At 38.0% G+C, this 26,323-nt stretch overlaps 1 pseudogene across 1 annotated transcript in view; it reads left to right on the plus strand.

The window, feature by feature from the left end:
- Window positions 1-26,323, plus strand: part of LOC149263291 (putative methylesterase 11, chloroplastic) — a 142,986-nt pseudogene that overhangs the window by 67,761 nt on the left and 48,902 nt on the right. Inside the window, exons 3-4 of the transcript XR_016259247.1 lie at window positions 17,815-17,958; window positions 18,144-18,278. The product of XR_016259247.1 is annotated as a putative methylesterase 11, chloroplastic (transcript). The remainder of the gene's footprint in view (window positions 1-17,814; window positions 17,959-18,143; window positions 18,279-26,323) is intronic.

The following is a 26,323-nucleotide window of genomic DNA, read 5'->3' on the forward strand; positions in this document are numbered from 1 at the left end:
ATGCATCATTGCTTCGACTGATGGCGACTGCCCCTTTTTTGTTTGGTCTTATTAGTGGTTGCCCCACCCCCCCCCCCCCAATTATACAATGGGGTACCCTCATGATATAATGGGATACCCTTGGATACAATGGGTACCCCATAGTGTGACCCCTTATTCATAAATCATTTCATAGCTATTTGAATTTTTGCTCTTTCCATGGCTAGTAACACAGCTCTAGCTTTCTCATACCTAGTGACCTTGTAGCCTTTGGGGGCTTTGTTGATGGCCTAAACCATATCATGCAAATAGGGGGAGCAAAGAACATTGAATGGTACACCACAAGCATAGAGAAATTGCATCACTTTTGGATCCACCTCATCCTTGCCGCCAATATCAAGGAAATTGTTGTTGTTCTTTTAGAATTATCCCTTGCATGCCCTCATCTTTCATGGGAGAATGTAGGTGAGCTAGAGAGCATGTCGGGAATGCTTAGGGAGCACATGATGAGCATGCTAGATTTCTTGCTAACCTAGCACCTGGTACTTAATTCCTAGCAGAAAATTGATCTACTGATTAAATACAAAACTAGGTTACTAACTTAAATTCAGTGGAAGCAAATATATCAATCTCAATCACAATGACACAATATATCTTGCCCAATCACAATTTTTCATTAATAATCCAAACTTACTTGGGCTCTTGTCCTAGGATAATGCCCCAATTGAGAGAATACAAATGCCTTGGATTTGATCTAGCAGATCTGCGCTAGATCGATGCTCGTCTCCTTGGTAGATCTAGATCTCCAGGCTCCCTCCTATACTTCCTTGGATCCGACACTCTGAAGTATCACACTCGTCCTCCTCCAGGTTAGTGCTACTGTATGGTGTGTCTTTTGCTTGCCCTTAGGTTTGCTTTTATAGCTTTACATTGATCCAAATCCTAACTCTAACCCTAATCTCAAAGTGATTAGCGACCAAGATTAGATCTTGCCTCACTTGAGATTAATGGTTAAGATTAAAATAAAATCACTAAAGTAAATTACTTCACTTTTCCTAAGTTTCTTTTAGCTCAACAAGCCAACATAATACTCTTGCATTTTTTTCTAGTTACAAAGCAATTTACTCAACCTAGAGTAAGTGTTCTAAGGAGAATGTGGGCGACTTTTGTATGCCTAGACATAAGGCCTATGCATAAGTACTTGCCCGAGCTATAATATTCAATAGATCATGTCCTTGCCCCGGTAGCATCCTAGGGAGCACCACGTTCCCCACAATGCTAGGGAGCCTTGGAGCACACTCCTAGGGGTGCTCCCTAAACACTCCTACTTTGAGCTCATTTTCAAAGTATGAGCAACCCTTGGGAGGAGGATATTTGCTGCTGTAATATTCTAGTTAGGGTCATTCACTCTATTTTTTAGGGATGTCCAAGCTAAGGAGAAAGATCAGGTGCAACACATTATGGTTTTGTTGGACTTCTTGTAAAATCAGATTTGAAGAATGATGTATTGTCAGTTGTTAGTTTGGTAAAATGGTTGTCCTATTTTGTTTATTTATGGCTTCATATGTGGTTGTCCTTGAATTGCTCAGTGGTAGCACATTATTCTTGGTTGTGATGGTGCATCTTATCTAAGGGCTTGCACTTATTCTTGCCTATTAATTTAAAAATTTGTTTTGGACTAATTATGGCACATCACTGAATGGATTAATTACATCTTCTCCATTCCATTTAAAATCTCTTGCTCTTTGATCCTAACTCCATCGCCCAATTTAATAGACACTAGTCTTGGTAGTGCACCGTCCGTTTATTTCTAAAGAACATCATCTTTTCCAGGGTTCTCCCTTTGAGATGAGAAGGAAGCAGCCGAAAGTGAGAGGAGTTGTTATGGTGATAGTGGGAAATGTTCCCAAGTGCTCGTAGGGTTGAACTTTGATTAGGGACTTGAATATCTTTGAGTGCAACTTTGGGAGGTAACAAACTGGAAGCATGTATTAAAAAAAGCTATTCCTTTAGTTGAGAAGTTACTATAATGGACAACCTACTTTTAGTATGGTGTGTATGTTATTCCTCTCTTTTTTTGTCAGTTGCTTTAAGGTGCAGTAAATTGGGGCATATGCTTTTGACACTTCCTTGGGGAAAAATGGGTGAGGAGGTGATTCACCTATTGAGATTATGTGGTTAGTCTTCTCTTGAGGACACATGTCATAGTATTGTATGGATGTATTAATGGTTTTGCTGAGCCTATCCATTGGTAACTGACCCATTTATTGTGCTGTACTTTATTTGGCTACTTTTGCTACAACCGAGTTAGACAACGGACTAATGCCCCAGCCCTATAAATACAAAACCTCTCATTTGTAATTATCTATTTAAGTGGATTACTGATAAAGGTCTAAGGGCATCTCTTCTTTAGTGCACCTCTTTTATAGCACTTGTCCTTGAGTTATGCAACAATCTTTCTTGGTTATGTTTGATTTCTCTCTCAAGCTGAGTTGTGCCTCTTGAGTGCACTATAGCATGGGTTTATCTCTATTGTGATCAATATTGAGTGTTGTTATAAGTTTGCCATGTTTAACTTGTCTGGAGTAGGGGCTATTGAAGTGTTCACTGTAGATTTCCTATCTTCTTCTGAATACAACATGGTGTTTGAGTTGGTTTGAACTTTTCCTTCTCTATCCATCACCAATGTTATCATTTCTTGGCTATTTTTGTGTTTTTTAAGTGAATCTGATGGAATTTTTTTGCATATTTGCCCTTCTAGGACGATGTACTATTTTTTCCCTCTTTTCCAACAAAAAATATTGTTGTATTTCCATGACCGTGTTGCTATGCTTGTGATCCATGGATGGAAAATGGTTTTTTCCCCATCTTAATGTGGCCAATTGACATTTTTGGCCTGGTCAATTGCAATTCTTTCTTCATAGTAAGACTTTATGAATGTATTTAGAAAAATCTCCCTGCTTCTGATGATGATAGTTATGGCATTGTTTGCTTGAAAAGGAATGAAGCTTTTGGGTTGGTTACACTCTATTTGGAGTTGCATCTTGTTCATCACACCTAGTCTTACAAAGTGAAAAGAAGATTTGAAATGCTTTTCTCCACTTATTTGTGTATTAAACACTACTCTAGTCATTCAACTTGAAATTGAATTCTCCAACCTCAAAATGGCAAATGTTGTGAGCATCGAGGAGTCTATTGCAAGGTTCAAGAATCTGAAATCTAACATTCTCGCATTTGGTGGCAAGGATAAATCGGATTCAGAATATGGAAGTATTATTTTGAATAAATCTCTCGTACATTCAAAATGTTGCTCTCATTTTCTGCAACATCCTTCTCTTTATTAAGGCACTTGTTTCTCTCCCTTTAGAGGATGTATTTTCAAACCTTTTCCAACATCAAGTCCCCTTGAGGAAATTGGGAGAATTACTCCCTTGTGATCAAGCCCATTCTAAGGCTACTCCATCCTTAATCTGAAACCTAACATTCCTACATTTGGTGGCAAGGCTAAATCAGATTCAAAATATGTAAGTACTATTCTGAATAATTTTTCTTGTACATAAAAAATTTTGCTGCATTTTCTAGAACATTCTTCTCTTTATCAATGCACCTGTTTCTCCCTCTTTAGAGGGATGCATTTTCAAACCTTATCCAACTTCAAGTCAACTTGAGGAATTTGAGAGAACCACCCCCTCGTGATCAAGCTCATTCTAAGGCTACTCATCTTCATGGCAGCATGAGTCAACAAGGGAAACTCCTATATCCTCCAAGAAGGGGATGGTGTGCATTGCCATAAGGAAGGACATTTCGTCAAAACTTGTCTCCATCTTCAAAAGATTAAATATATTGGTAGGAAAACAACTAGCAACAATCCTCTTTGAAAAAAACGTTGGTAGTTCTAACTTTGCACATCTAGCTATGCACTCTACTTTGTGGTCTTCAACTTCTTTACAAGATTGGAACACAGATTCTAGTGCTACTAGACATATGATGGAGCACAAGTTCTCTCTCATAACAATGATCACCATAAAGGAAAGAAGGTCACCATTGGTGATGATTCAACCCGCCTAGGTTTTGGTTGTGGTCACTATTGTATTTGCAATGCTAAGTTTGGGCATGTTCTCCATGTTCTTGGGGTTGACTAAATCTTCTATCTATCTATCATATCATACGCACCAAGAAAAGGGTGGAATTTTACTCATACAAATGGATTGTCAAGGATACTAGTGACTGGTTCGAAGTGGTTGACTCTAGATATTGTTATGAATTTTAGCATAAGTACAAGTTGGGAAAGAGTTCTTCACCTTTAACTTAGAACAAATTCATTGGAATGATCAACAATTCAAATGATGACAATATTCCACGATATTATCCTTTGGGTCATGCCAATTATGGATCGTTAAGACACATGAGCCATCTTTGCCTTGTTGATCATCTTCCAGAGATAAATGTACTAGTGGTGTGCAAGGGATATGTAATGGGAAAAAATCAGAGTTAATTTTGAAGGATCAATGTAAGCATATTTCCAATCCCCTTGAATCGATTCACAATGAACTCTATGGCCCCATGGCCACTCCTCTTGAGGGAGCCAAGTACTTCATCACCTTTATTGATTACTATTCTCAGTTTCTCTTGATCTACACCTTTAAATCCAAGGATGAGGTGCTAGGCAAATTTTGAGAATCTAAACCTTTTGCAGAAGCTTAATGCAATTAGAAAATCAAGTTCCTTCTGGATGGGGGAGTGAATATAATGGTAATGCTTTTAGGTGCTTCCTTTTTTCTTATGGAATTTCTTTGCATAATACTATACCCTATATTCCTTAGCAAAATGGAGTGTGAGAATATGGCAACCATAGAAATGGCCCACTGTATGCTTCATTTTTAGAAGTTGAAGTTGTTTTTATTGGGAGGGGTTGTGGTTTGTGCAACATATATCATCAATCACAACAACTTGTGTGGTCGCTAGTATGACTCCTTATGAGTAATTGCATGGGCAGAAGCCTTAGACTTCTGGACCTTTGGATTAGGTTCATAGGTCTTGTTGTCACCTAGATTGTACATGCACCACGACAACCGCTCAGGGCAGGGGCTGTTACTCTTATCTTCACCCACTTCGTTCTAGCTGTCTCCTAACAACAGGCTATGGGGGGTAGTCCCTATGAAATGCGATGAAGGAAAACAAGTCGGGAATCAACTTGCTTGGGAGAGACAGATGAGTGGCCAAGCCACTTGGTTGAATTTTAGCAAGATTATTAATTAGATTAGATTTTCGTGTATGAGACCAATACCTTAACGGAGTCACAATTCTTGCTTATGGTAAATTAAAACCAAGTGACTGGATGGACACCCCACTGTTTGAATGATTGACTAACCTATATGATGTACAAGTCCTAGGACCTATGTGAAATGCAAAGATCTTGGTTAATTTTAATTATATGCCTAATCTAAGTATGGCTTCCCTTAACTATTTTGAAGCTGGGCTCCAAAGTAGGCTAGGGCCTGATTAATGATACCTTTTGTTGTGTTCATATCACCTGATGCCTTCAACGTTGCAAAGATTGTGGCTTTGACAATTGCAAGATCACTATATTAACCACTGAAGAGTTGCAAGCCCCTCAAGCTAGGTGAGAAGGGTTGCCCTAGATCTCTATCAGCCTAGCTTATAGTAGGAGGTAAGTTTTAGTGCAAGCTAGATCTATGATTCTTATGCAACGGTGATGAGTGAGATTATCTTAAGTTAAGATTGTTTATGTTACTTAAGTACTTAGTGTGAATTATCTTAAAGCAAGAGTACTTTAACAATATTGCGATAACAATATTAACAAGATAAGTGCCAAAAGATACAAGTGCAAACTTCATAAGATATTCCTCAAGATGCTAGAGTACTTATCAATTAATCACTAAGTTATAAGATGCCAATGTTCAACAATATTCAATACTTAAGATGAGCTAAATATCACTATTAAGATAACCAATGAAAACTTAGATGTCCAAAATAAGATTAAGAATGATCATATCATTTCAATGGCATTTATTAAGAGGAACTCAATCAAATCAACAAGATACCAATATGATCAAGAAACTTATCACCAAGACAATTTATGATTCAAGTGCTTTTAGGTGAGTGAACTTATAGATGTGAAATATAAATAAATAAACTCACAAGAACAACACAATGTTAGCCACTTTCACCACATAAATGCTAGGAACATGTAACAACAAGATATAGAGATATGAAGACACTTATGTACTTTATGTTCCTATGATCCTTTTATGAGCAGCAAGTGACTATTATGACAGCGGTAAGTAAATGACAAATTCCAAGTATATATGCTTGCCCAATGTTATAAGAAGCAACCCAATTGCCAAGCAAACTTAGCTAACTGAAAAATTAGGTGAATTGGCCTCTTTAAAATGTATTTTTCAGAGATATTTCAGATCTGATTTATTAATTACAACAGTAAATAAACCACAGATCAGCAAGCTAATGAGGCTAAAAACAGTACCAAAATTGCCTAAAAATAGGGAAATTTACTGGAAACTGAAAATTTCAAGTTCTTTAGCCCTCTTTGAGTGTGTGATTCAAAAATTGCAGATCTGAAATATTCAGTTATGCAGTAAATTCCAGCAAGCATAAAATTAGATCTAGCCTAGATCTAAGGTGCCCAAGTGGCCAAAATTTAGGAAAATCAATATTTAGCAATTATTGAGCAATTTTGACCATTTAACATGTGATTTTAGGGCTTAATTATTACTGATTTGACTGTTGTAATAAAACAGAGAGAAAACTAGGGTTTAGAGGTCAAACCCTAGGCCCAAGGCCTTGTAGATCCCTTGGTCAAAACTTGTTGAAACTTTGGGATCACGTTGCCACCTAAAAAATAGAATTTTTGAGCCCCAAAAACCTACAAAACCACCAAGTGCTTTAGTCCAGAAAAATCAGAGAAGGATCTAGGGTAGGTTAGGGCCAAGGAGGACCAACACCAAGCCCAATAGGGCTAGCGTTGGGCTGAAAAGTGCCAAGGAGGGTCAGCGTTGGAAGGGAGAGGCCTAATGGCTAAGGGAGAGGCCCTAAAAAGGGCTGTCGTGGGCCCACAAGGGCCACGACCTAGGGTGAGAAGGAGGCTGAGGGCTTGGAGAGAGCCCTAATGCCCACAGCCTAAGGCCTAGAGGCCTAGAAGGGTTGCTGCAAGCCCTTAGAAGGTTGCGGCTAAGGGAAGAGAGGGGAGAAGGAGAAAATGAGGGGCCGAGGAAAGGAAGGCCAAGAGGAGGGGAGGCCCGCGACAGGGAGGTGAGGTCGCAACCCTTAGTGTGACGGCTAGCCTTAGAGAGGTTAGATACCCTGATGTAGAGGGACAAAGGAGAGACGTTGAGGGTTTGGAAGGGAAAAAGGGGTTTGAAGGCCTGAAAACTGTGAAACCCTTGCTCAATTTTTTTTTTGTGCTCCAACTCTTCGATTTTCTAGAAAATTCCTTTGTGGGTAGCCCTGCAAATTTTCCAAAAGACTAGATCTTACCCTCAAGGGCCTAGATCTAACACTACTTCAGCTTGATCCCTTGATCCAACCTGCAAAAATGGAAAATACAATAACCAAGCTTAAAATATATACAAAATACTTTAAAACCCCAAAACCCAAGTTAGAAAAAATAATTTACAAATTATAATTACAAAATTATTCACAAGATCTACAAATATACAAGGGTTTTAAAATTTTGAATTTTTGAGAAAAATATTTTTATGGAGTTTTTTCCTTTGAAGAATGACTAAAAATACTTTAGAAACCCCATTGTATACTATAGACTTAGCGAAGATTTAATCCACCATACAAATATTTGGAATCCAAGCAACAGAGGTTCCTGCCCAAGTTTGTGAACTTGGAGGCGAAGGCAAGCACGATGTATTTATCTCAAAAATAATATGTTAGATCACATGGGGAATCAAATCTCCTAAGATTAGCCCAAAACTATCAATAGTATGATTTTATATCCATCTAATGAAAAAACATATCTTACCAATATTAAACACAACATAGAGATGCCTGTAGTTAGCACATACCACAAATCAATAAGCAAGAACACCTTGAATTGTACTCCAAAATGTTTATTATGATAGAAAAAATAGTTCCTAGCAGGACAATAGTTACAAAGATGCTTCAACAACCATTTTGTAGCCAGAGGTCAAGATGCTAGAGACTCAAATGACTCTCTAATTTATAGATTTATCCTCCAAGTGGAAAAATAACGGCTAGTTCCTTTGATCCTTGTCAAAATAATCTTGGTCGTTGATAAACACTTCAAGTTCTTTTAATCTTGGCTATTGATTTTTTATTTTTATTTTTATTTTTAAGGAATTTTCGAATTTATCATTTAATTCCATTTTTATTAGCTCAAAATTAATTATTTTGAGTTAATTTCATTAAAAAATTGAATTTGACTTAACCACCAAGTTCCAAAGGTCCAAATTTTCTTTAAATATACAATATTCCCTTGGTGGAAGACATTTAAAAATTGATTCCTTTGGGACCCACGAATTTTTCCACTTGGAGAATTATTTTTCCAAAGACAATTTAATTTTGACTCTATTAATTAATTTTTTGGTTTAGGATTTAATTTTATTTTGCCAGAAAAAGTAATTAATTTACGCATGAGGGGATTTAATTATTTTTCCACTCTCTAATACATAAGATTTTACATTTACAACCCTCAAAGGGGGAATACACATAGATCCTCAAGACACATAACCCGTTTGTGACATAATATGATCTAGTAGACCAAGTGATTCGTAATAAAATAATTAAGCCAACTAGCTTAAATTATTCCCAATTCACTTTTACATCAGACTCAACTAAAAACACTAAGACTCACCTAGGATTTCAGGTATAAATTTCACCCTAGCTTTGGGGTTTAAGCCGGAGCGAAAAAAATCTTCTGATTAGCCGTGTCTAGAAGCACAGGGAATCAACGAGGTTAAAAAATCCCTTAGGATGGAATTCGTCATCAAAATTATAGGCTTACCTAGGATATTACATATACTCAAGGTCTTATTAGGATCATTTACGTTACATAACTTGCAGAATGAGTTTACAATGACATGTAAACTGTTGGTAGATGCCCTGATCTTGTTGAAAAAATTTGGCACTTCTGCTTCCTTGGAACTTTGACAAAATGTGTGTAACAGGTTCACTTGCCTCATCAAAGGTGAGATGTATCACCTGTCAATGATACTCCATGCAACACTTTGGTTGGCTACAATGTGACATTTTAGGGGTTTCACATAGGGGACCGAACATTTTGATGCTATCTTTGATGAATGCCTTCCTCATGGTTTACCGGGATCTCTTTTGTCACTTCTTGCCAATGATGATTCCAATGATGCTTCTCTTCATGTATCCATGGATCATGTGTTTTCTTCTTTTGATTTACCACTTGTTGATGATTCCTAGTTGTTGAAGAATCTAGGGCAAGTTATTAATGATTCTTCCATCATTGACAACTGCTTGTGATGTCTATTATTTTTCTTGAGTTAACTTCTTTGTGTTTGCTTGTTCTTTAATCATCAAACAATTATCAAAACAAGACGAACAATAAAGTACACGTACACAAAATTTTAACTCCAAGCTAGGGCAAAACCTCTCCTCTTGAGAATAAAACCCTTGAATCTCTTCTTATAGATATTTAGATGATGAATACCAAGACCCTTGACAAAATTGACAACAGATTACCTCCAAGATGTTTGACACTATCCTCTACACTGTTTGGCCCACAATCCACAGTCTATAGACTTGATATCACTATACTCCTTCTTGGTCTCTTATGTCTTCGCTGTTCAGTCATAGTCCTCAACTCCTTTCTCGGCTGCCACAGTTCTTCGTTTATGTTATTGTTTTGAGACAGTCCTTCATGCTCTTCGTTGGTTATGATAAAGATAAGACATGCCACCACTGAGAGCTGAATGTAGTCACTGTATATATATACATCACCACCGAGAGCTGAACGCAGTCACTGTATATATATACACCACCATCGAAAGCTATCACAACGTATAGACTTCGGAGAGCTTGATATTACCCTTGATCACTTCACCGAGATATCATTGTGTATTCGTACAATCTTCATTGACTATGATGAATGATCCGAGGACTTGTTCGTTGACTCAAAGCCACTCCTTATATATATATATATCTATATCTATCTATATATATATATATATATATATATATATATATATATATATATATCATCTATGATACATTAGGTCAACATGAGTGCCTTAAATGTAGGTCGACATATTATCAAGCAGATCACTGTCTTTTTGTAGAGCCAACTTGCATGAGGATAGTGACACTTGTTCTTGGAGCATAATATTTTGACCTTATGACTTTTATAATACTTATGATGAGACATATAATCCTAAAGACATCAAGAAGAAGTCTTTGACCTATGGTAAACACATCTTGCTCATGAAACCCATGATGCAAGGAATAATAATTTTTCTTTTACATATTATTATAATTACAAGTCATAATGAAAACCGAACCTAGTTACATTTTCTTCAACTCTCCCTCTTAACTAGGGAGGTTTCATTAAATAGTACATGGCTATTTTCAATATTAAAGAGATCTCATAAGAAGAGTCGGACTAGTAATCCATCTGTATAGTATCATTATAACCAACATTGTCACATAGCAAGGCCTTGAATAACAACTCTATCTCTCAATAGATCAGAGCACAATGTTGGCGAGACCAATGATTATGGACACCTTTATCATTGTCTCTCAAGGTACATACCCACCTGGGTGTTGACTGAGTATGACCTTCTAGGACTATTCTTATCTTGGGTTCCCAACCTTCAAAATATCGGTCCTCTTGCCTACTCTTGTCTTGGATGCCCTACACATCCTCACAGAGCATCGGATGCCAGATGATTACCCAATCCTCCATTCTTTCTTCCAAAGTGAAGACAAGAATGTTGTGTCTATCTTTCCCTCTCAACTAGGGAGGATATCATGTGTTTACATTTCTCTTCATGGCCTTCACCTAGACTTACGACTGTTGGTCCTGGTTTAGTGCATGACACATGAAATAGAAAAACACAATTGTCACTCCTTTTTAATCAAGGGTGATGTAATCCAAGCTCCCTCTTGATCAGGGACCTGTCAGAGCTCCCTCTTAGCTAGGGATTCTTCTATATATCAACAACTTCTTTTTCGTGGGTCCTTCAGCTGCTTGATTAGCTTCTCTCCTTGTAGGGCAACAACCATCGATCACTTTCCTCCTTAGTTTATCATGTCATTCCTTTCTTCATGGAAAGTGGCCTTCTTCATATCTAGAACCTTCATCATATGACTACTTTCTCATCATGCTTCTTCCCTTCATCACATGAATGCTAGTTGTATTTGTAAGTAGCCCTGCATGAACTTATCTAGATATTATTTAAGAGATCAAAATATATCATTAAATCAAGTCATACCTTAGAATATGACTCTTCATCATGACATCTTTCTGCAGGTATCAACATCCTGCATACATGTTGACACATCTCCCAAAGATATCCGTTGTCCAGTGTTTTCATCTTGTCCATCAAAGTCTTCATATCTTGCCGAGAGATTTTCTAGTCAAGTCTTCTTGATATTTTGGATGTTGATTGCCTTCATCAGGGTTGCATATCTCACGATCTCTTCCTTCCTCGCACATTTCATTCCTAGTAGCTTTCAATCATAGTTTCTTCATTGTAGTCAACCACCTCATATTTCATATGAGGACATATTATGTTGATTTCATCTGGTGTGACTTATGTCTTTTTGCATCCTTTCAAAGGAGGAGATCCTTTTCCTTCGATTATGCTTCTCAAGATAGAAGTATTGATCTGCAAGCATACAACATGACATTATAAAGCTTAAATATGAGTATACATACCTCATTTTACCTTTAGCTTGTCCAGGCTTCTTTCAACAACTTCCTTGATTGAAAGATCTTCAACCCCTTGAACTGCTCTTATGTCATCATATCATTATTCATGAATTCCACAGGTTGGAGTATCTATTGAAACACTTGCTTCATCCTTGGATCAGTGAATCTTCTAGTGAAGATTCCATCAGAGTCTTGAGGATCTTAAAGATCCCTATCCAACAGATGTTTCCCTTTTGTCGCATGATGATCATTCTTCAAATGTTTGAGTTCTGCAAAGTTGTTGCCTACAACTTGTCTTCTTTCACAGAGACCCTAAGTTGTTGACGAAGGTATCTTACTTATCCTTGTGATTATAGTCATCCTCGTGATGATGTCAAGAGATCTTGTTTCTAATACTTCCATACTATCACATCATATCTTGATAATATATTGTAGTCACATTCTTCACAGGATCTAGGAGCCCAAAAGGAGACTTATAGAGAGAGACTAGCTTAAAAAATTCTACTCCCTCTTACCATGGGCTGCATTAAGCTCCTTCCATCCTATCCAGTGACATGAATTTTCTTTTCCTCCTATCAATGTTCTTTTAAGAACCATATTGTTCGTAAGTCCTTTACCAGCTTCCTCAATGTCTGCCTTATGAATTCAAAGGATACCTTATTTAATGACTTTACTCATCTATGAGGACTAAGACTATCCTCCTCATTCTATGCAAGGAATTTTTCCATGAGGACTCTAAATATCCTCCAATATTTCTATTTCCTTACAAAACAAAATCATTAAACAAAAAACATGAAAGATATTTACTTGGCATGTGAAGAGGAGATCTTCACCTTAATGCTTCCTTTGCTTGAGTTGCCCATCATGAATCACTAGTATCCTTTGATCAAGACTTCCTTGGAGACCTTTTAGCACCATAGCATGACATTTGTGATCCTGACATTATCTTGATTCCTAATTCATCTTCAAGGTGTTTTTGACTCCTACATTTGAAAACATTGTTGACATGCTAGTGATATTGTTGTCCCACAAGTGGACTTTATCACACACAACATTCCTATCAGCAAACAACGAGATAGTGATGTCTATGAGCACTCTATGAGTTGTGTAGAGAGGCACAGTGTTGTGAGCCCGAACTTGTCACGAAATTTATCACTGCTGCTCCATCGTTATAGCTTCATTGAGATCTTCATTGTTCTTTCACTGAGATCATACCTTTTCTCGACTCATCATTATAACACTGAGATCTTGCACAAAGATATAATCAATACTTGTAACTATGTCTAGAGACTAGGATTATAACTTCGTCCAACTCGTTAGTGTGATTCATTCATCATGAATATACCTAGACTGAGTATGCTTCATTGAGATACTTTATATCACAGTTAAGCCGAGACTCGGGACAACGACAATAGTCACAGTGAAATGCCGAGACATGGTATGAGATTCGATCTTCTTCATAAGCCGAGACTGTAACAATGATTAGATATCATGCCAAGATTGTATCACGAGATCACAGGGACTGCAATTTTGTATGATTGTGACCGTGATCATAGGAATGCCGAGACTATATATTCTCCTCCTTCACCGAGACAGAGTATCTACCACGATTGTATGCTGATACAAACCTTCACTATGTTAACCGAGACTTATATAGGCGTTTTCGTTACTTGCGTTTCTGTGATGACCCTTTGATGATAACTGTGAAGACACAAGATCTTGCTGTTTGTAGATTGCTTGTAGTAGACTTGATCCTTCAATTTTTGACAAAACCCTTCAGCTTGCTTTTGATGCCCTGCGTGACACTTGATCCTTGAATGTTTCTTCTTTGCCCTTCCTTAGACTGTAACCATAGCTTTGAAACCATGTTGAAGAATCTAGGGCAAGTTATTAATGATTCTTCCATCATTGACAATTGCTTGTGATGTCTTTTATTTTTCTTGAGTTAACTTCTTTATGTTTTCTTGTTCTTTAATCATCAAACAATTATCAAAACAAGAAAAACAATAAAGTACACATACACAAAATGTTGGCGCCAAGCCAGGGAAAAACCTCTCCTCTTGAAAGTAAAACCCTTGAATCTCTTCTTATAGATATTTAGATGATGAATACCAAGATCCTTGACAAAATTGACACCATATTACCTCCAAGATGTTTGTCACTATCCTCTGCATTGTTTGGCCCACAATCCACAGTCTATAGACTTGATATCACTGTACTCCTTCTTCGTCTCCTTATGACTTCGCTGTCCATTCACAGTCCTCGACTCCTCCTTTCTCGGTTGCCATAGTTCTTCATTTATGTTATTGTCTTGAGACAATCCTTCATGCTCTTCGTTGGTTATGATAAAGATAAGACAGGCCAACATCGAGAGTTGAACGCAGTCACTGTATATATATACACCACCACTGAGAGCTGAACACAGTCACTGTATATATATACACCACCACTGAGAGCTATCGCAGCGTATAGACTTTTGAGAGCTTGATATTACCCTTGATCACTTCACCGAGATATCACTGTGTACGCGTACAATCTTCATTGACTATGATGAATGATCCGAAGACTTGTTCGTTGACTCAATGTTACTTCTTATATATATAGATCATCTATGATACATTAGGCTGACATGAGTGCCTTAAAGGCAGGCCAACATATCATCAATGAGATCACTGTCTTTTTGTAGAGCCGACTTGCACGAGGATAGTGACACTTGTTCTTGGAGAGTAATCTTTTGACCTTGTGACCAGACCTAAAATCCTTGAAGTCTTTGACCTATGTGCTCATGAAAATGATGCAAGTCATAATGAAAATTGGCATAGTGCATCTGAGGCATTCAATAATCAATCTAGGATTAGGAGTGTAGCTTCATCATTTGATCAGGTGGACTATGTGAAGTGATGTTCTTGCATGTGTACATATCACTGATGATACCTTTCAGACATATATTGGATGATATTGGGGTTGTTCTCATGATTTGCTTCTGCATGTGTGGGTTCTGGACTGAATACAATAATTGGGCTACATGTCGCAGCCTATTCATGAGTCTACTTGTGGCTGAACCCAATCTTGGGCTATCCAGGATGTATAAATACAGGCAAGTTGATTATCCTAAAAAAACTTGAAGCTTCAAGTTCAAAGTTCACCAAACTTCATTGAACATATTCGTTCTTGTACATGGGAATTGAATGTGTGATTAGCTAAACTGCCAAATGAACTGACTCAGGCAGATCTGGATTGCACAGAGAGGAAGTCAAGGTCATATGCATATGGCTTTGATGCAATAGACAAGTAACTTGTGCCTTTAGTGCTCAAGACATTGAATTCTGTTATAAATGTGCAACATTATTGGCATTGCAGAGGCATTCAAAATCTCAGGATTAGGAGTGTGCTCAAAAGGATATGGAAGGTTTTGCAGATAACTTGCCTAGAATTTTATTGGGATTTTGAAGGGCTTCTCAGTGCCTGGGACTTAGCTTCAAGATCAATATCAACACATCACACATATTTGAGGCAGCTAGGTCTACTGTCTAACCCATTTCTATCCAGGAAAATGGCTGGCCAAAAAAGGTTTTCATACATGGGGGGAATTTGTGGGCCAAGACTCAGGCAGCTGGATTGCACAGAGAGAAGTCAGTCATATGCATAGGCTTTGAGCAATAGACAAGTAAGCTTTATCAAGACATTGCAATAACATACTTGATACCACAAAATGAGCTTGGATATGCAAGGACCCATTTGGACTTATGCGTGATTCTTTTTTTTTCCTTTTTTTGTTCTAATTATTAGAACCGAAGATTTTTCTAACAGGATGTCCTCAAATTGATTTTTGACAGAAGCAAAATGGAAGAGGGCCATTCTATGATCTTAAGGCAATATGGGTTAGGAAGTTCCAAGGCATCTGAAAAGTACATGATCATTCAAAGCTCAAATTGTTAGGTGGCTGATGCTCAATAATAGTCAAGTAATTGGACTCTAACATATGTGCTATACGCTGTACAGATGTTAGATGTGTGATTTGTTGCAAGACAGAAACAGTCAAGTAGTTATTGTAGGATTGTAAGGTGGCCGAAACCTGTTGGGATTGGTTTGTGATAGAATGCCATTCTCTGTTTACTGCTCCTTTCTAGAAGAATGGGAACATCCTTGGGGGTAAATGGGTGCTTAGATAGGCAGGAAGAAGTATATGGGGCACTATAAAATAACAGCCATCTCCTTATGGCAAATATGCTGCCACTCAGCTTATAATGGAGAAGATACATTATTTCACCTGGAGGAAGCTGCACATTCAATTCTAATTTAGCAGTACAGTTTGCAGCTAGGATATAAATTTTTAGAGAAGAAAAATTGGTACTGTTGTGGTATACACCTGCTTTGGCAGGAGCCGCATGATTTTTATGATGTATTTTCTTACGTTCACTAAGATGCATTTGTTTCAAAAAGCATATTGTTTTAATTATGAGAGTGACACATTTTTCTGTTGTCTTGGGTCTCAACATGAGAGTTTTTGGCAATTTGGATGCCTTTGAAATGGAAAATTCCTTGAGGTAGTGCGTAAGTTGACCTGTCCTACTGAACTACTAATTATGTGTTAAAACCAGTTTGTACAGCGGCCAGCCTTAGTAGGGAGCAGGGATAATAGCTCTGGGACCTCTCTGAGATAGTAGAGTTACCAAAATGTTAATGAAAAAGGAGTTTGAAGCCCTGTAACAAGCCTGACCTTAATTTTAGAGCAAAAATGAGACTGATATCTACTTTAGAATAATAATTAGTACTTTGGAGCTATTGTTTAATGGGATGTGTCTAAGCACTGTTTCTGTTCACCTAGGTGCAAGAAAACTGTAATAGGCTGATGTATGAGAGACCAACTTTTGTAAACTTTTTGTTTCGAAGGAAAACCTTGTGGGAAAACTCCCAGACACTTCCCCACATTTCGTTTATGGCATCCAGTGCAAACTCGTTGGTGCTGATTATGGTGCTTGACCTGGCAGGGATCAGAGGCAGCCAGCCCAGGGGATTGACCCTAAGACCTCCTGCATGAAGCTCAAGGCACCCCACTACTCTAGCTAGCCCACCAGGCTAACAAGTGGCCTTTTTAACAAGAAGGCTGATTTAAAAGCTGCTCTCACCTGTCACAAGGTCATTTGACTGGTCTGACCCATGTTCCCCACTATTAACCGAGGTTTGACATTTGAAAACACATTTTCTGTTTGATACTTGTCCATTTGGTGTCGCTTTTTATATCCATGATTATAATTTAATTTAGAATGAGTATTTGATATTTCCTATCAATGCTGCTGAAATAAGCATTGGGATAAAATTGACAAAAAACAAAAAAATCGTAAAAATTGGGAAAAAAAGAAACAAAAAGTGACTCATGGAGTTTTTTTGGATTGACTCGCTATTTTTTTTTGTGGTTTTTATGATTTTATCCTGAGTTTATCCCGATTTTTATCACAAATTTATCCTGAGTTTATCATGATTTTTACGATTTCTCAATTTTTTCGGACCTAAAAATCCGTGATTTTTTTGTCCAATAAGATTGATGCCTAGAAAAAATTGCAATGTGGTGTTATCAACATCATTTTTTTGCAATGTTTGCAACACTGTTGCTTCATAGATATTTTATTTGGTATTGTATTGCTTTTCTGGATTTTCATGAATTTAGTTTTAGTTGAGTAGTTGGCTCATCTATTCTTGCCTGTACTAGAAGAAATGTAATATTTTACAAGGCAAATCAAGATGATTATAGTTATTACAATCATAATCAGTGCTTCATATCACATAACTCGATGCCATGAAACTCTTCATTTAAAAGATTCATTAGCACAAAGTCATAATAATTTTTTTTCTTGGTAATAGATTTCTTCATTGAATCGAAGTTTACATTGGGCAAATATCTCCAGCTTAGTGACATTTTTGTGCAGGTAATTCTGGTTGGCCATGATGTTGGAGGCGCATGCATATCATATGCAATGGAACATTTTCCATCAAAGATTGCTAAAGCTGTCTTTATTTCTGCTGCTATGGTCATCAATGAACAGAGAACATTTGATATTTTTGCTGAAGAGGTTCCACTTTTTTATTTTTAATACCCTTAAATTAAATAATTGGGAACAGTTTTTGAAAATTAGAAAACTATTTTATTCTGTGGCTGCTTTTCACTAGTGCACAGATGTGGTCAGATTAAAACTGTTACTGTCGAAGTGCATTTTAATCATATTGAAATTACAATTTTCTTTATTTTATTTTTCAGGCTAAGAACCCAGATTGTCTTCTGCGGAAGGCACAGACATTTATCTATGCAAATGGAAGTACAGAGCCTCCCACAGCGTTTGAGCTTGAGAAAGAATTATTGAGAGATGTATTATTTAACCACACCCCTGCCAAGGTATGTGTTAGAATGGCACTAAGAGGCAAGTTAGTGTGTAAATATAAGTGTATGCTTTGGATACAATATCGTTATATTTATTAGTAGTACCTTGAATTCTTTATCTTGGTTATAGTTCTTATTCTATTCCATGGACTACTATGAAGTTAGATGATTAAGGCAAAATTACAGCAAGGAACAGGCTTGGTCTTATGGTATAAGAGTTATGAGAACCCATAACCCCTAAATTTGCCCTTTGCAAATTTGGAGGGTTAAAGACCAGCTCATTTTATTAGGCTGGAGGTTCAGAGATAGATGCAGATGCAAGTTGGGGTTGGTTCCTAGAGAGACTAGTTGTAGGATTGATCCAATGATGATTTAGACACATTTTTGCACATATTGGAGAGAGTTGCTACTTTTAGCAGGTTCCCTACTTTGTAGGAGATGGAGTTCCAGGGATGGCACAGCGACATTGATCACATATTTGGAGTCCTTATGAACTCAGAGTTCCAATGAGGCTTCTTTGGCCCCTGGGTAAGGTGCATGGCACCTACTATTTTTAGCAGGTTTTGTCTGAAGACTTGCATGTCAGAGATAATGGTATATTTCAATTCCTTGTGAGATTCTATGTCCGATGAACTACTTATGGACGACATGCAAGCACTTTATATTTTTAGCAGCACTTGCATGTCGATTCTGATTGCGGATTTTGGATTCTTTACTGAAAGACGAATGCAATGAGTATGATTTCAAGAGAATCTCAATGGATATGCAATCCAATGAGTATGATCTAAATATGATTTATAGATACAGCGGAAGGGCAACCTTTCAATTGAAATTGTCTTGAGCAAAGCAAGCAGCCTTCTCTCCTCTTCATCATTCTTTCTGCTGTTTTCTAACTCTTATTATTTTGTGTCTGGATATCATTGCCTTCAGTTTTGTAATTGTCATCTTGGTGCGGCCAGCCTTTTGGCTCTTGCAGAATAAAACTCATTTTTGATCCACTCTGTTTGGGTTTGTTTGTTTCATGATATTTTGTGCAATTAATCAAGATTTATTTTAGCAATTACTTTGGTAATTAACCACTTAAATATGCTTTGTTTTTATTTTATTTTTTCATACAAAAAGCTGATTTCCAAAGGATCATTCCACAAGTTAAATTAAGATTTTTTACGCTCTTGTTTGGCCACAAACATACTAGTCAAACAGCCATTTTCTTGCTGTTTTTCTATGATATATAGCAGATTTACAGGTACAGACAGCAGGTATTAAGACTAAGGACACCCCCCTGAGGTTGGCAAGCACCAGTTCAAATGGAGAGGGAATTTGCTAGTGACACCAAGGGCATATTTTCATATTTGTTCACTGATTTCTGCTTTTGATTTTTGAGGGCACTATTATTCATTAGTGGTGTAGAAATTAGTTCAGACAGAAGCCAAATGGAAAATATAATATGGGAAAATATGGCCCAACATTTTTGGCACAAGAAAATAGAGAAGGTATGCCAAAATCTTTAAAAAACTATAGCAAAATTGAAGTTCATAACTGTTAGTTTTACCTGTGACTGCTGGGTCATTGTTGTTTCTCCAGCAGAGATGGCATGTTTCAACAGTCTTACCTTGGTCTCTGTGAAAGTGTGAATGAGGGTCCTGTTATAGAGAGTTATAACTTATGTGTGTGTGAGGTGCATGCATGTGGGCAGTATGCATGCGCCCTCTTCTACTTCGTTTATCGTTAGCCAGTCCGCTATATTTAGAAGCGGAGACTTTCTTAGCTTAGAATTCTTTTGTCTTTAGCAGCAGTTTTATTTTTAGCTGGGTGCATGAGCTAGTTTCGGGGCATTATTTCCAGGAATATTTCCCATTCAGACTTGTGTGTACTTCTTTAGGTTGTCTTTAGTTTGATTTAGTTTATTCTGATCAGAGCCTTTCATAGAAGGCAGTGTGGGTGAGTATTTATTAATTCAGTGAGTCTGTTTAGCAGTTGAGCTGAGTGCATTGTATTTCCTAGTGTTGATAAGGCAGTGTGGGTGAGTATTTATTAATTCAGTGAGTCTGTTTAGCAGTTGAGCTAAGTGCATTGTATTTCCTAGTGTTGATAATATCAGTATCGGCAAAATATCGGCGAGGGTCCAGAAACATCTTATTGGCAATATTGTCAAATATCGGCAAATATCTGCAAACATAAAAAAATCAAATTTTCAGATGTTTAAAAATAGCCGATATTTTCAAAATATGGCGATATTTTGCGGATATTTTGAAAATATCGTGATATTTTCAAAATGGAAAATATCGCGATATTTACTCTGATGTATATCATTTTGCCAGAAATATCGCTATATTTTCGAATATCGCCAATATTATCAACACTAGTATTTCCTGTTGTTCAATTAATAAAACAGTGATGTGATTGACAGTCCGGTTATACAGTTGCTGTTCATATTATCTGATTTTTTTGTTTTGTTTTAATTTCTTTATCTAGTTCTTCTTTTCTCTACAGAACTAACTGTTCTGAGAGTAGTTTCTGTTTTAGTGCCTATTAGTTTAGGGTTTCAATCTTTTGAGTGGTAATATCATATATGTATTACCATGATCTGAAAATTTTAAGATGGCATCAGAGTGGCAGATCTGAAATCTGTGGATGGATATGGCTGCTCTTTATGAGGGAGATGCGAGAGGATTTCAGTGGATGTATTGCTTCTGCTTCAGTTATTCATGTGATCTGGACATGTGATAAGTTGTAGCCTGTAGAATGTGATGCCCTAAGTGTTTCAATGATTGTTGTGCTTGTTTTATGCCTGAGAGGGGTAATCCACACTCATGATAGGTTTTGGATCTGATTTGTTTTTTGGCTGATTTGTTTGGTTTAGTTTTGTTCCGAAACTTGAAAATATGACTAGTTTTTGGTCTCAAGGAATGTGACCATCTAGAGGATGCTTCCAACTTTGCACCTTGGAAGTGCATTCTATATATGCTATTCAAGAAGGTTGACCTTTTGTTGGGAATCACAATTGCCATTAGACCAAAACCCGCAGGTGTTAGTCAACGATTGCATCGCCAGAGAAGGATCCACAAGAGGTGGTTAGTCCATGTGGCGAAACACACTGGGAGCATTGGTTTATCCAATGTCCAACAATCTCCCCCCTCAACGCGAGTCAGGTGTGTATCGAACTCATGACCTACGCTCTGATACCACTTGTTGGGAATCACGATTGCCGTTAGACCAAAACCCGTAAGTGTTAGTCAACGATTGCATCACTAGAGATAAGGATCCACAAGAGGTGGTTAGTCCATGTCGCGAAACATAAGGGGAGCGTTGGTTTATCCAATGTCCAACGCCCCCCCTTCGTGTCCCGAATCCCACATGTCAGACACAATTCTCAGGGGACATGTGTCTGATTTGTGGCTCAAGCGTGTCCTAACATGTGGGATTCGCTGGGCACACGATTGGGATTCGATGGGTTAGTGAATCCCAATTTTGGGACACGTGTCCCTCTAAAAATTGTGCTGCATGGATTTAAAAGCCTGATTTGGGCCGTTTAATTCCTCATTCTTGTGTCTCTCTCTTGTTGTGGGTGTGTGGGAGTGACTAGAAAAGGGTTTGGTGTTGGGTGTGTGGGAGTGACTAGAAAAGGGTTTGGTGTTGGGTGTGGAGCCTGATTATCTTCACGATTGTTCAAAGTTTTTTGTTTTAGCTGTGGTTGGATCCCAGTGCCTGACGGTAGAAGTTCATTAGGTGAAAGATCTGACGATAGAAGTTATGTTAATTTAGGGTATTTGGCCCTAGAAGGCAACTCTCAATATATATGAGAGATTTGTATTGTGATTATGGATTATTATTTTGTGCGAGAAAGAGAGAGGAGGCTGTGTGAGAGCGAAGAGGAAGTTACAACGGATTTGTTGTAGGTTGTATCTCTTCATTTTGCTGGATAATATAAAGGACGGTCTGGATGTTTCTTCGTGGACATAGCGCAAATTGGGTGAACCACGTATATATGTGTCTCTCTTGTTTTATGCTTTTTTGTGTTTGTGTTTCCGCAATATTTTGTGTTCCATTGATCTATTATTTAATTTCTAACATTTGGGAGTGTTTTGGAGGTGATTCAAGCAACCGATAATTGCATTTGATTCCATTTTTTTCCATTTTTGCTACAATAGTTTGCCTCTCCATTTTGTTTACATGCTTGTGCATTTTTTCTTTATTTTTTCGACAACATTCATGGCTCAATCAAGGGCAGCGGGGAAGGGGCAAAAGAAGGGGAAGAATGTCCCCATTGGTGATGCCCCTCTTGTTCCAATTTCATCAGGGTCTGCAAGTGTTCCCTTTGTTGACAATGGGGTTTCAACAATAACTTCAAATGTTGAGGGCAAAATAAATTTAGAAAGACAACAACCTCAAGAAAGTAAATACCCCTTTTGGAAGTATGTCACAAGAGATCAAGGGTCATGCAACAAGTTAAAGGGATGAGGCAATGTTTCTTGGACATGTAGCTATTGTGACAATCATTCAAGAGCACTTATTTCCGCGTGAAAGCTCATTTGTTGGGCTTACTGGGTTGTGGAATTGGAGCATGTACAAATGTGTCTGTAGCTAAGAGGAAATAAATGGAAAAAGAGGGCAATCCTAGTGTGGCAAGGGTGGTTGCATCATTTAAAAAAAAAGAATGAGAATCCCCTTCCATTCTTGAAGAAAAGCAACAACAATTTTCCATTTGAGAGTTTTGGTGGGGGTATAGGTCAAGCAACAAAAGAAAGGTAGTGACACTTGGTTGAATGGACAAGATATTTTAGAAAGAGAGATGGGAAGAGCTTGATATCACCATTGCCTTCTTTTTCTATCTAAACTTCATATCCTTTAATGTTGAACAATCACCTTTATTTCTTGAGATGTGCTTAGCTCTAACTCAAGGGGCTCCATCAGGGTATGTGCCTCCTGGGTTAGAGAAGCTTAGAACCACATTGTTGACTAAGGCAAAGAAAGAGGTGGACAAACTGCTTGAGCCTATTAAATCAATATGGCCAACATTTGAGGTTAGTATTGTTTATGATGGATGGATAGATCCGACATGCCACCCACTCATCAACTTCATGGTGTCTCTTTGAATGGACCAATTTTCTTGAAATCAGTGGATGCACAATATATGGGTGAGTTGTTCATTAAATTTATTGAAGATGTAGGTGTTGATTCTTGTTTGCAAATCATTACAGACAATGCACCTATTTGCAAGGCCTGCTGACATGATTGTGGAAGCTATATATCCACAAGTATTTTGGACACCTTGCATTGTCCATTCCTTGAGTTTATCACTTAAAACTATTTCTTCTGATGTGCGTTGGATTGGAAGTGTTATTGAGGATGCACGACATATCCACAACTTTGTACAAAATCATACTAATGCTCTCACAATCTACAAGGAGTACACCCATCTATCATTGTTGAAGATTGCAGATACACGGTTTGCCTCTCTATTCATCATGTTGAAGAGGTTGAGGGAGGTCAAGATCGCTCTTGGGGCCATGGTTATTTCAGAGTTTTGGTCTTTTTGGAGAAAGGCAGATCAAGTAGCCTAAAAAAGAGTCAAGGATGTAGTGTTAGATGATGCTTGGTGGGAGATGGTAGATGTCATTATTAAGATCATGGACCATATCATTACTTTGCTACGATTTTCAAATATAGACCAACCCACCCTAGGAGAGGTTTACAAGGGATGGGATTCCATGATTGAGTCTAGGAGGACCATTATTTTATAGAGTGAGTGCCCTGAGTATGAGACATCATCGAAGGCCTTCTTCACCACCATACAAGATATTCTTGTCAGCAGATGTGACAAGAATTGCACACCTTGGCTCACTCATTGAACCCAAAATACTACAACCATGAGTGGTTGAATGGTGGACCTTCCCACAGATTCCCTCCTCACATGGCTGGTGAAATTTCACAGGGGAGGAAGGATGCATTGAGGCAGATATTTCAAGATAGAGCATCCTTTGATGAGGTGGAGGATGCCTTTGCAGAGTTTTCCATTGGCATTGGGTGATTTGCAGGCTATGATGTGATTAGAGACAGGGGGGCTAAGAAGCCCTATTGTTGGTGGGAAACTCATGGGGAAACAAACCCTCCTCTACAACAGTTTGCCATGAGACTTCTCTCTCAGGTTACTTCATCCTCTTGTTGTGAGAGGAATTGGAGTACATATGGGAATTTGTGTAGTGTCAAGAAGAGCGGGCTTGAGCAGTGCAGAGCAGAGACAATGGTGTATGTGCACACCAACCTTTGCAGATGTGACAAGAATTGCACACCTTGGCTCACTCATTGAACCCAAAATACTACAACCATGAGTGGTTGAATGGTGGACCTTCCCACAGATTCCCTCCTCACATGGCTGGTGAAATTTCACAGGGGAGGAAGGATGCATTGAGGCAGATATTTCAAGATAGAGCATCCTTTGATGAGGTGGAGGATGCCTTTGCAGAGTTTTCCATTGGCATTGGGTGATTTGCAGGCTATGATGTGATTAGAGACAGGGGGGCTAAGAAGCCCTATTGTTGGTGGGAAACTCATGGGGAAACAAACCCTCCTCTACAACAGTTTGCCATGAGACTTCTCTCTCAGGTTACTTCATCCTCTTGTTGTGAGAGGAATTGGAGTACATATGGGAATTTGTGTAGTGTCAAGAAGAGCGGGCTTGAGCAGTGCAGAGCAGAGACAATGGTGTATGTGCACACCAACCTTTGTCTTATCTAGGCAGAGGGATGAGTGGTTGAAGGGAAAGAAAAAGATGTGGGATGTCTTTCCTATTGATATGAGATTGGACAACAATGTTGAGTTGGCATTGACCAACTTGGATCTTAACGAGTTGGTTCTAGAGCCTTTCACTTTTGATGATGGTGATACTCTTAAGGGGTCATCCTCCACATTGACAGGTGCAAAGATTACATTGGACATAGAGTAGGATGCAATAGAGGAGAACAGTGGTGACCATGACAATGATGTTGATTTTGATGATGATGATTGATGAGCTAACTACTACCTTGTAGTTGTTTTGTATTTGCTAATGGTAATTCTAGTAAGGAGTCCTCAAGACTCAATACCTACTACCTATGTAACACATTTTGATTTTGATGACTTAATGAGAAAACTGTAATTTTTTGTCTTTCTCCTATTGGATCATTGATTAATTGGTCACAATTGTATTTGTATGCATAGTGTTACATTGTACAACTTACAAATTTACAATTTAGAATCTAGATCTATGTTTGAATTTGTATCATGAATGAGGATTTGTGTAATATGAAATCATTGAAATATCTATTTAGTATTAATTTTTTAATATATATATATATATATATGTCCTACTTGTCCTGTTTTGGGGGTCTATGTGCCCCATGTCGGAGACTCGAATTTGCGTGTCCTGCGTTTCCCATGTCAAGTCACTTAGGATCTAGCTAATCTTAAGCATCCATAGACTCCATCAACCCAAGGACTAGGCACTAGCCTTGTCTAGGTGGTGATCAAGTTAAATTTTATCCATAAATTGAATTCCGTCCTCTCTATTTTCTAGCCCTCTTACGGGCAAGCGACCCAATTAGGGCTTAGTGTGAATTAGCTAGGAAGGAGAATTTTTGGTCTTGGAAAGTCTCAACATCAAGGGTTGTAGTGGTTGCCTCAAAATCATTCTTTCCATTTTCATTCATAATTTCTCTCACCCTAGTTGTTTTCTCTAGGAGAAAACCCTATTTTGTTTAAGGTTCAACTCGATGGCTCGTTGAAGGGTGCCTTTGCCTTGCTAGTACTTATTATTGGAAACATGTTCTTTAAACCTTGACCTTGGGACATTCCCTTTTCCACACCAATACTCAAATCGCAGGTCTAGTGTTCCCTAGCTTTGGCTTGTCTAAGGGAAGCTCATTGCCTCATTGCCTCCTCTCCTTTGCTTGAGCCTTGTCCTTAAGTCGAGTCCTCCCTTAGAAGCATTTTAGTCAGCTTATACCTTGAAGCCTAGAATACCTCTTAGGTGATCTATCTATAGGGACTCCTCCCATGGGTGAAAATCCGTAAAGAGCACG

The sequence above is a fragment of the Pinus tabuliformis genome, chromosome 6, assembly GCF_031772625.1.
Source record: "Pinus tabuliformis cultivar Carrire ecotype Pingquan chromosome 6, CPIR1, whole genome shotgun sequence".
Lineage (NCBI taxonomy): Eukaryota > Viridiplantae > Streptophyta > Pinopsida > Pinales > Pinaceae > Pinus > Pinus tabuliformis.